This window comes from Prionailurus bengalensis, chromosome A3, assembly GCF_016509475.1.
Source record: "Prionailurus bengalensis isolate Pbe53 chromosome A3, Fcat_Pben_1.1_paternal_pri, whole genome shotgun sequence".
Lineage (NCBI taxonomy): Eukaryota > Metazoa > Chordata > Mammalia > Carnivora > Felidae > Prionailurus > Prionailurus bengalensis.
This window is the reverse complement of record NC_057354.1, coordinates 37,975,463-37,987,618: the sequence shown is the minus strand read 5'-3', so window position 1 is coordinate 37,987,618 and position 12,156 is coordinate 37,975,463.

The window sequence follows — 12,156 nt, the reverse complement described above, 5'->3', positions numbered from 1 at the left end:
GTGCTCCAGGCAGTGGGAAGAACAAGGGAGAAGGGCTACATTCAGAATGGACACAGCAGGAATGAGCTCCTGGAAAACAGGGAAGCAATCCCCCCCACCACACTTCTGTCTTCCAGAACGGCCTACTGCAAAGAAGCACTTCCTCCATAAAACTTAGAGAAAACTCAAGATGACCTCCTTGTTTGCCTAGACAAGGCCAGACACGGACCCTCCAAACTTCCCCTCCTGAAAATAGCTGTCTTCAAGGTAAAACACCCTCTGATCTATTGTCGTGTCCTGCCCCTGCCCTTCATCCCATGTCCCTCACACCCAGCTCTTCCTAGCCTTGTTCACTATTCTCTATACAAGAAAAGGCCTTTTCTGCTTAACTCTTGAGATGCTGGCAGATTTTATGGACAGAACCTTCTCCCCACTGCAATTATCCTTTAGAATAAAGCCTCCCCTTGCTAAGTCCTGATTTATTTTCTATTTGACACAAATGAGCATCTGTACTAATGGTTCTTAATACTGACAGCAGTTCTTAAACTTGAGTTGAATCAGAATCCCCTGGAAGCAAGCCTTCTTATAACACAGGATGCTGGGCCATAGCTTCTGATTCAGTAGGTCCTGGGTGGGCCCTAGAATTTGCGTTTCTAACAAGCCTCTAGGGGATGCTGATGCTGCTCACCCAGCACCTCGCTTTAAGAACCACTGATATAGAACCAGACAGGGAGAGGCAAGGGACACTGTCACCAGAGAATTAGGTAGAGGCCACAACATGAAGGACCACAGAGTTCACACTTTGAGGTCAGGCACTGTTGAAGGATGGAAACAGGAAGGCACCTAATCACACCTGCCTCTTTGGAAAATCCCTCTGTCTGAAGCTGGAAAAACAAATTGGAAGGGGTGAGAACCAGAGCAGCAGGCCTCTGAAGAAGCTGCTGCATGATCCTGGTGAGAAGGGATGGTGGTCTGGGCTGAGGTGTGGTGGAGAGCTAATGACTGGAGAGAAGCAAAGTCAAGTGGTATTTGGGCCAATGAGGAGAGAAGGGAATCCCTCATGGTCCCTGGCTTTGCAGCAGTAAATGGGACCCCATTACTAAGAAAAGAAAGCTTGGAAGGGAAAGCTGAGGCTGTTGTCATCTGGAGTTCAGTCTGTTGGAGAGACCTGTTGTGAAGCTGTCCACTATGCAACTGGAGAGAGGGTTCTAGAATGTCAAAGTCTGGTCAAAGAGAGGACACAGAGCAAGAAGAAAAAGAAGCATGGATGGAAGCCTAGGGAAAAGCAGGCAGACAGAGGACTAACCTTATAGCCAGTCCTCCAGGGTCCCCACCAGTGCTTGTCTCAGTCCTTCCTCAACAGTCTTCTAATGCTCATACTCCTCTCACAGTTACATGGGATGTAACTGCCTTTCCTCCACTAGACTACAACTGGAGAACACTGCTATGCATTAGTTTTGCCAGATGCCCCACAAGGATTCTGATGTCAATTCCAATGTGTGTGCATGTGGACACGGGGGGGGGGGGGGTGGTGTCCCCATACCACCAACCAATTCTCTGACACCAGCTGTATATCCTCCCGTTCAACTCAATTCTGACACATCTACCCAGAGATAGCATCAGATTCCACAGTGTAAGGGCTCAGTGCCACAAGACTGCCACCTCCCCTAACTTCAGATACCAAATGCAAGTCCCGGTTGTTACCTGGACTTCTGACAAACTGGCTAGAAATCAGAGGTTCCCACGAACACCTTCTTGGGTTTGATTAACATGCTAGAGTAGCTCACAAAATTCAGGAAACCGGTTTACTCACAAGATTACAAGTTTACTACAAAGGATATTAAATGAATCACTAACTAGCCAGGTCAAGAGATACAAAGGGCAAGGTCCCAAACAAAGGAGCTTCTGTCCTTGTGGAGTTTGGGGCCTGGTTCAGTGGCACGTGGAAGTGTTCCAGTTACCCACCCTGGAAGGTCTCCAAACCCCCTCCTTTTGGGTTTTTATACTGGCTTCATTACATAGACAAGATGGCTAAATCACTGACCATTGGTGATTGATTCAACCTCCAGACTCTCTCCTTTCCCAAGATGTCACGGGGTGGGACTGAAAGTTGCAACCCTCTAATCACATGGTTGGCTCCACCGACAACCAGCTCCCATCCTTAGGTGCTTTCCCAAAGTCACCATTTTAACATGACAAAAGACACATTTATTGCTCTCCTCATTTAGGAAATTCCAAAGGTTTTAGGAGCTCTGTGCCAGAAATGGGAACAAAGACCATATTTTTTTTATGGTAAGTCATAATATCATATCCCATCTAGTGTTTCTTTTTCTTGGAGAAAGTGTTTGACATAATCAACCATATTAATTTGTCAGTGTTTGTTTTTAAGATAAAGAAAGAAAGCAAATGACAAATATCAGAAATGACTTCTCTCCTCATTCCTTTCGTCTAGCATCAGTAAACAAACTGAAAAGTGACAGATGATAGACTGACCCAAGGATGAAGATACTGCCCAGCAAGCCCAAACCAGGCATGCAAATGGAGAATTCACACTTGCAAATGGTGCTCAAGATCCACCATATTGATTTCTTTAAAGGAAATAAAATGTAGCACTGTGCCCCAGAAACTGTTTGTCATATGGTTGTGCATATTTATAGAGAGACTGTTATATTTTTAGTTGGAGGGAGGTAGGTTTTTTCTCAGTTTCTATGGTAAATCACTTGTAAAGTCTGCATTTGTATGATTAAAGTAATAATGTTGAATTGGCCAATTTACCCAAGTAGGAAATGCACCGAATTGCCAGGATTTAAAAAACATGCACCTTTTTACAAGCATAACCACACTAATAGAACAAAATGGAAGACCTTTTTTTTTTTTTAATTTACCATCTTCAGACATGAAGTGAAAGTCCCCAAATTCTACTTGCCTCGTAATTAAAGTCCCCAAATTCCACTTACCTCACAACTGTATGGTTCCCTGGGGTAGTGAGTCTATATGCACTCAGCTTGGGAGAGTGGGAAACAGGATCCCTCCCATCATGACTCAGCTCATTTTAAACCCAGGCTGTCTACTATGCAGCCCACAAGCCACATATGCTTACTGAACACCTGAAGTGTGGGGAGTCCAAATTAAGAGGTGATGTAAGTGTCAAATACACACTGAATTAGGAAGAATGTTTTTGACATGTGGGGTTGAATAAAATATATAATTGTTAAAAATCTTGTCACTGTGTGTTAGTTTACTAGAGCTGCTGTTAACAAACTACCACTAACTGAGCAGTTTAAACAATTAAGATTCACTGTTTCATAGTTGTAGAGGTTAGAATTCCAAGATCAAGGCGTTGGCTATATTGGTTCCTTTAGGGGGCTGTGAAGGAAGAATGGTCTGTCCAGGCCTTCCTCTTTGACTTGCAAACAGCTGACTTCTCGCTGAGGTCCCTTCATGTCATCTTCCTTCAATGCCTGTGTCCAAACTTCTAATTTTTGTAAGTACAACTGTCATATTGAATCAGTGCCCACTCTAATGACCTCATTCTAATTTGATAACCTCTTTAAATAACCTATCTCCAAATAAAGTCACATTCTGAGGTACTGGGGTTAGGACTCCAATATACCTTTTTTGGCGAAGACATAATTCAACCCATAACACACTGTTTATTCTTCCTTTTGTTAAAAAGTAGCTTTTAGAAAATGTAAAATTACATATGTGGCCTCATTATTTTTCTAGTGGACAGACTGCTCTGGAATTACTTCTCTCCCCACCCCCCCACCCACCCCCCACCCCCAGTCTGGTGGCAGAGAGAAACTGCGGAGGAAAGGCAATTATGAGCTTTCCTGAGATGCCAATCATCTGAAAGCTTACCACCCTACTGAATGACCGGATCATGGTTACCAGAATTCTGTGAGAAGTCTGAATCAAAGGTGACATTGGAATGCCATCACACTGAGAATTAATAGCAGTTTTTTGGGGTTTTTTTATTACTTTTATTCTGTCAGAGTTGGCTACAGAGAGTGGAGCTCACTTCATTCATTTATCCATTGATTCACTCACCCATCTATCTTTCCATTTAGTCACCCATTCCCTTATTCATATTACATTTCATTCTTTTGGAGGCCCACAGTTGGTGCTTCCGGAATATCTTAAATATCTTCTTGACTAAAGTACAGTTTGGTCACGGCAGCTGAGGAAGATAGATTTAAAATTTTTTTTAATGTTTATTTATTTTTGAGAAAGAGACAGAGTGTGAGTGGGGAGGGGCAGAGAGAGAGAGGGAGACACAGAATCTGAGAAACAGGCTCCAGGCTCTGAGCTGTCAGAGCCCAACGTGGGGCTTGAACTCAGGAATGGCGAGATCATGATGTGAGCTGAAGTCGGATGCCCAACCAACTGAGCCACCCAGGCACCCCTGAGGAAGATAGATTTTAAATAGGAGGGTAGACAGCAATTTGAGCAGTGGAAAGATTTAAAAAAAGGAGGTCAGGATGTAGGGATGTATGAGAGCAAGAGACAGAGACCAATAATCAGGTTCTATCCAAGAGTTTCCTCCTCCTATTTCTTATGAAACGGTTAGATTTTTTTTTGAGTAAAGTCTGCCCAGAAGTTAGATGTGAACTCTTCTCACTATGCATTGTTCCTGTCAGCACTTCTTGGCACCTCATTAGCATTCAAGGCCTGTGGGAATTTTTGCTTTGCAACCAGTGAAAAGGAAAAGAAAAAAATAACAGCATTGAATTACTGGTTAGGAGAGAGCTGTTACCAATTCCTGTTCTTTTTCACCAAGTCAGGGAGCAAAATTATTCTAATTTCACAAAGGCCTGGGAGCCAGGCATGATAGTAATGGGGTTCAGGACATGCTACCCCAAAATGTGGCACCTTGGCACACTGAATATTTTTAGCTGAAGGAGTTTGAGAAAATAGCAGAAGCAGGAAGGTCACTGTGACTCTTCATCCCAACTTCTGTCCTGAAACTGGTCATAAAACCTTCATGTGAAAGGTGCTCTCCCTATGCCCAGAGGAAAGGAACATCCTTATCTCCTGAGACAAAGAGACACAAAGAAGAATCTAAACAGACCAGCCTTGCTAAATCTCCCTCAGTTTACTATGCTATTTCTATAGGACTATCTACTCTTCATCAGACCTAACACAAAAATGCTCCAGTTTTACTGTTTCTTCAGGTCTTCATTTCTTTATCTTGTCACGTAAGTTCTCGTGTCACATAAAACTTAAATAAGTTTGTATGCTTTTCTTCTGCTAATCTGTCTTTGTCAGTTTAATTTTCACACCTAGCCAGGAACCCTCAGAGGGTTAAGGAAAACTTTTCCTCCCCTCCGATAGATTCTTGAAAGTAAGGAAGTCTGACTTTCTTTGTGCCTGAATTGACGATAAGTTGTCTCCTGTGCAAAAATCACATGTGGGCTCTTTCCCTGGATGCACAGAATGAAGTCTTTTTAACAAGGTTCTGTTGAGTTGTTTGCATTTCCTAAAAGAACCCCTTGGAGACTGAGTTACTCAGAACTAAAATTAACTGCAGCCCCTCGCTTCCTAGATTCATAATAACCCTGTGCAGCAAAGGGAGACGTTGGTAGGCATCCTAATCTCCCTGGATTGACCTCTTTACCATTCTCCTTATCACTATGGCAGAGCACATTTCCTTCCTAGGGACGAGAGGCAAAACTATTCCAAGTCGGCAGAATTGCCTGGAGGAGATAAGACTGTATTGCATTAACCTTCCCACCCAATATGCTCCCAGCTCCAAGAGGAGGGAAAACAAGACTCAAATTAATTTGGGTTATTACTGGCATACTTAGGGTGTCTCACAGATTTCAGTCTGATTCTCCTCTCCCAGGTTTGGACATCTCCAGAAAAACTTTCTCTGGGACAAAGGGGCAGGTAGGTCATGCAGATTATTTCAGACTATCTAAGATAAAGGAGACAAATGTATCTTGCAGTAACTGTCCACCACATGACTTTCTCAAATGCTTACATGAAAGCATTGTAAAGGTAGACCACAACCAGAGGTCCTAAGTAGACCATGGAAGAAGGACTCAGCAGAGATAGTTGGTCACACACAAATGCCACACTGGTACCTAGTAAAGCTGAATTAGCCATAAATCATTTGGGCAATAATATATTTACCTTGTGCATGGTGAATTAATATCAGAGAAAGGACATACTATCTCCCAAACCAGAAACAGGAAAAAACAGAATGACTGCCTTACGCTTTCCCTGTATTATCATAATGTAACTGGCATACTGAAAAGGCATCAATCTAGCCACTTTGTACTACTGCTGATCATTTCTTGCTGTAGTTCATTGAGATCTATCTTGCTAACATATCCTTGTTCCAGGCCTCCTTTGTAAGTGAGAACTGTACTTTTTACAGTTGGATTCCTGCCAATTCCTGTTTAGGATCACATGTGGTAGCTTCATATTTCATTTAATTGATAAATTAAATTTAATTAATGACCTCTGTGCATCTACACCATTTATCTTGTAGCTTTCTAGCCCCTCCCACTCTCTCCCTGGGTTTGGCCATGTGACTTACACAGGCCAATGGGAAGTTAGCAAAGTGCTTGCCCATTTCTGCTTCCTCCCTGCTTCTCTGTAGTTTCCTGTGATAACAGGCACACATACAGGTTGGCCTGGCAGACAGAGGTGAGAGACCCTGGTCACATTTGGGGAAGAGACTTGACTCATGTTAGCAAAGGCCCCCCATCAACCTGCCAGTATACCTCAGAAAATGAGCAAGCCCAACTCAAAGACAGCAAATCTCTCAGTCAACCCACCGATTTGTGAGAATTTAAAAAAAAAAAAAAAAGATTAATGCTTTAAGACACTGAGTTTGGGGTGATTATAATGCAGCATTATCGTAACATAGGTAAGAGAAAGGAAAGGTGATAAATGAATATTTGATTTGTTTTATTTTGCCAAATAAGAATTAATAATACATTTTGCTAAATGAGAACAAATACCTCTTGCTATTGCAGAAATAATTTATCATTTGACAATTCTATGCCTTGTGGCAAAATCTGACATTCCCTAAAACTTGGCTTGGAGGCTGGGAATATTGAGGGGAACTGTACCACCCCTCCCCTGAGTTCTGTAGGTGTCCAGGCAGGAGGCTGTCCCCTGGGCCTTGGAGTATGGCAGGATCAATTTCTTCCCTCCTGCAGAAAGCAGGGTCTCCTCTCTTGGATTTCTGACAGCCCCATCTCAAGCTAATCCCATGCGGGCTGCAAGAAATCAAGTTTGTATGCTTGATATTGTATTAATTGTTTTCCTCTAAAGCTATAATAAATTTGTCTTTCTCTTGTCTTTGAAATAAAGTGCAGCTGTGAAGCTTTTAAGCTGAAAGAATGTTGATCATCCAATCAAACAATTTTCCTACTTGCAGAAGGATCTTTCCCAAAAGAAAATACCTGGGCACTGGTAATTCATTTTCCTTAAAGGCAAAAAGCAGAGCTTCCCTGTTTGAGGCTGGTTAAGGGGAGAAGAGTGAAGAAAACCTCTCTCCTAAAGTTCTTCTCTTTCCTTCCCTCACATCCCCAGAGGAGCCTTATGGCACCACAGACACCCCTGGATTAGAGCTTCTCAAACTTCAACAAGTATAGGCATAGCCTGGAGTCTTGTTCAAATTCAGATTCAGTATCTCTGGATTGGGGCCCGAGATTCTGAATTTCTCACAAGCTCTGAGGTGATGTAATCAGCAGACACAGGAGTACACTCAGAGTGGCAAGGTCCTAGAACACTGCAGAACAGCTCAGAAAACACTGACTTTCTGAGCACTTCCTTTTGCAGAGAGGGAATAGGACTCTAGGAAGGTCACATTTAACGTCAAGGCTGGCATTCCTCACACACAGATCAGTGTTTTCTCTTTCCCATCTCTCTATGTGACCCCAGGTCCCCACAGGTCTCTATCACACAATAAAAGTATTAGTTAATAAAAATGCTGAACTAGACATACATGCTTTTTCTTTCTGCTAAAATGTTTTAACTCACCAAAAGGATCTCTGATTTTAAAATCAACTAGCTCCAAGAAATCTGGCAGACTAAAAATATATGCAAAGACTTTTAGTTTAAAATAGCATCTGTCACAACTTCTTACATACCACTAAAACACATATAAATACACAGAAGATAAAATAACCAAAACAAAACAAAATGATCAGATGACCCCAAAATGAAGAGTGCTGAGTGACCTAGCTCCAGAATTTGGAAGGAATGTCCTGTCTATAAAGTCTTTGAAAGGGGATCGTTTTCTACATGACACAGAGCAGCTCTACTTGCTGGGAAAAAAGAGGAGGAAAATGCCTCCCACCCAGCTGACCCTGACTCATAGAGCCTTGGCATCTAACTCCCAAACAAAGCTGGCAGCCCATTTAGTGAGACGGCCACATCCCACAATTTGAGTAGGAGACACCATCTAGTCCAGATAAGTCATCCAAGATAGGTCAACTGGACTCAGAGAGACACACATTAGCATTAGCTCAGGATTCAGCTTTGTCATGAGAAAGGGTATCCACCGCCAACAAAGTGGGCAGGATGCTGAACTTAGGCAACCTGCAGGCTCTGGTCCCTGACCAGGGTCCAGAGAAAAACCTCCCTCAATCAAGAATAAACAGAATATGCCAACATATGATCTCTTAAGAAATTCTGGAGGTCAAAGGAAAGAGGATTTTATCCTAAAAGCTCAGAGGAAGAGCGCACCATTAAAAAAAAAAAAAAAAAGAATTTTTGACCTTCTGTGCCCACTCTTTATTCTGGTTTTACCTTGTTAAGGAGTCCTTTCTTTAACCCCCACCCCCACCCCAGATTAAAGTAGGCCTCTATTATATACTCTTGGAGCACCCTGTGATTTTGTCAGTATATAATTATTTGTGTAATTATTTCGTTTAATGTCTGTGACTAATAAACGTGCTACTGAGCATGAAAAAGGTGTTCAGCAAATAATTGCTGAATGAATGACTGAATCTCTGTTGACATAGAGGCTGTGCCTTAGTCTATATAAAATAGAAACCGAAAGCCATAATAATGACAACAAAAGATGGAGATGAATATAGACCCTCAGAGTAAGGTACAAGGAAGTGAGTTGAGACAAGGTGAGTGAGGAGATAGGAAAGGATTTTAAGGACACTGACGTTGGAAAATCTAGTTAAAATCCTCACTAGAAGTAAGAAAGCAGATTCAGCATGACTGAATATTTAATCTGTAATGGGGCAGAGCTGGGAAGGACAGAATTGAGAGATTTTTCTCAGGATTTAAAAGAAAAAGATGAAAACAACATGGTAGGAAATTTATATATAAGGAGCTAGAGCCTAAGAAATCTAGCTTAAGAGTTATAGGCATATCTACTGATATAAAACAAAGGAGCATCAGAACCAAATGCAATAAAGACCAAGTTTAAAAGAGAAAGAAAGAGTTCAAGAAGGTACCCAAGTGTGATGGTTTAAAAAACTCACACATTCCAATAAAAACAGACAAAAAACAGAAAGAAAGAAACCCACAACTAGGTGCCTGCTGGAGGCATTTTTGAATGACTAGAATACAAAACCAAAAACAAAAAGTCCAACAAAACAAGTGAGAAACACAAGTTACCTCAAAATAAAGAAAAATAAGTGCCAGCAAAAAAGGGAGGAAAGACTAGAAAAGACAAGTCTTGCGAAATCAGTAATTTTATACCCAGTCAAGTCATTATTCGTGAGAAGGAAGAAAAATAAGGTCTTAAGCATGCAAGGCTTCAGAAATTATATCAATCCTGTACCCCTTCTGAATAATATTAATAATAAATTACCAAAAGTTTACATCCTGCTGCATGAAAGATGATTCAAATTAAAGTGTCATGTTTTATTGTTCAAATATACACTTGCAATGTAAATTTAGCAGTCATAAAATGGTATGCATAAAATACCAGCTTACCAACTGCATAAATTAAAAACCTTAAGATGAAATGGTCAGAATTACAACCAATGGAGAAGATTTTGAACAAGAGTTTTAAAGTTTTGATAGATGAAGAACACAAGAGGTAAATAAGTGCAAAAAGAACTTAAATAAAAATTGTAGGGAAGTACTGAAATACAAAATCTATAAACAAAAAAATGTACCTCTTTTTCAAGTTTCTTTAAAATCCTTATAAAAACTGATAATGTACTAAACAACATCAACAAAACTTTGGAACTTGTAATTAACAAAAATTACATTTGCCACATTTTCTAGCACAGATGTTTTAAAACTAGAAATTGCTGGTAAAAGTTTAAATAAGACAAAAATAAACCAGCCCTTTGAAAAACATGAATTTTGTCATAACTTTCATTGAGAACCAGATATAAGAGTGGGAGTTTTTACCTTAAACTATGCGGTCTCAAGTTTATTTTACAATACATCAGTATAAATAGAAAATATATATGTGTGTGTTCATCTTAATGCAGACCACTGGATATTCAGGTGCCCCAAATCCTCTAAGGTGATTTGTTAGCACTCCATCAAAGACCACACTTTAAGGATAATTACTCAAGTTCCACAGCAATGTTGATCTCAGAACAAAATCTAAGGTTTTGTGAACTAGTGTAATTTATGTCAGAAATGAATTTTGTTTAGCAAGTCGAAGAATTTCTTTAACCATCACAATGGATTTTAGAAATGAGTTTATACTGGTGACATTAACAGTGCTCAGGGTATTTGGGTTGGTTAGACATACACAAAAGCCATCCAGCCCTGTGTGTGCACTGGGTATAGCATTCAAGGTATCCTAGATTCTACTCAGTTAGGAATGGTACCCTAAGCTTGATTCATAAAACAATTCAGCATTCAGTAGATAATGAAAAGGCTTCTTGGTTGTCAGAGTCCATTGTATGCTTTAGCTGCAACTTGCTGACTTTATCTTGGGTGGATATTTTATGGAATATTCCAGTATTCCAACATTTATGGAAGGTACTATTAAATCACCTAAAAATAGAGATGGAATCTTTATTGAGCCTGCAGAATAGAGTATGTGGACTCCCAATTTTACTTGCTAATAAATGTGTATAAGTGAGGCAGAGATACCTAGATCTGAGATTTGGCTTCATTGCAACTTTTTAGCAGGTCTGTGGAAAGGAAACTTATCACCTTCTCCATTAGGGTGGGCTGCAGAAATCTGTCTCAAAGAATAAACTGGCTGAGTTTGACCTAATCAATTTAAATCAGTTCCCAATAGGGCACAGCAATGCCTCCATTATACCAAGTTAATGGCCCATTTTGACCTAATATAGGGACTTCTAAGTACAATAGCACAATTTCTCACCTCACTGATTCAGGGTGAACTATTAGGAACAGTGATTAGTATACCGATAGCTATCAGGATAAGAAATGCAGCTATTATGATTAAGGAACACATTTTCTAATTTTATTTCATTTAAATTAAACAAATTTAAATAGCCACATATGGTTACTGGCTACCATACTGGGCATCATAGATATAGAACATTCCCATTATCACAGAACGTTCTGTGGGGGTGACATCACAATCAATAAGGTGATAACATGACCTCCTGATACATTGTTTCTCTTAATTCATAACCCTAATATTAGGATCTCTGAATTCTCCTTGTTCTGTGCCTGTGTATTCCCTTCTCACTCTGATTCTGGATTTGGTTATATGACTTGTTTTGGTCAATGAAACAAGAGAAAATGTAATACAAGCAGACTTTCTTGCCCTTTCTTTTGTGCAATCATCATGAGAACATGCCCACACTAGCCTGTGGAAGAGACTTGAGAACAGACAAGAAATGGTTATGGTTTTAAACTACTAAGTCTCAGCATGGCTTGCTATAAATGTCCTGAAGTATCAGTCACAAGCAAGCTCAACTATTGACCCAGCTGTTAAACTCACTTGGTTGAAAAGAAATAAATGTCTTGGGAAAGATTAGGTAGATGAAGGATGGTGTTGTGGACTACATGTTCATGTCCCCCCCAAATTTGTATCTTGAAACTCTAATCCACAATGTGATGATGGTATGTGTTGGTGGAGCCTTTGGAAGGTGATTTGGTTATGAGGGTGGAGCTTTCATGATGAGATCAGTGCCCTTATATTCAGAGACACAATAGAGCTTCCTTTCTCTCTCTCTCTCCTCCCCTTACCCCTCTTAACTCCCACCATGTGAGGAAATCAGGAAGATAGCATTGACCAAGAACTCAACCATC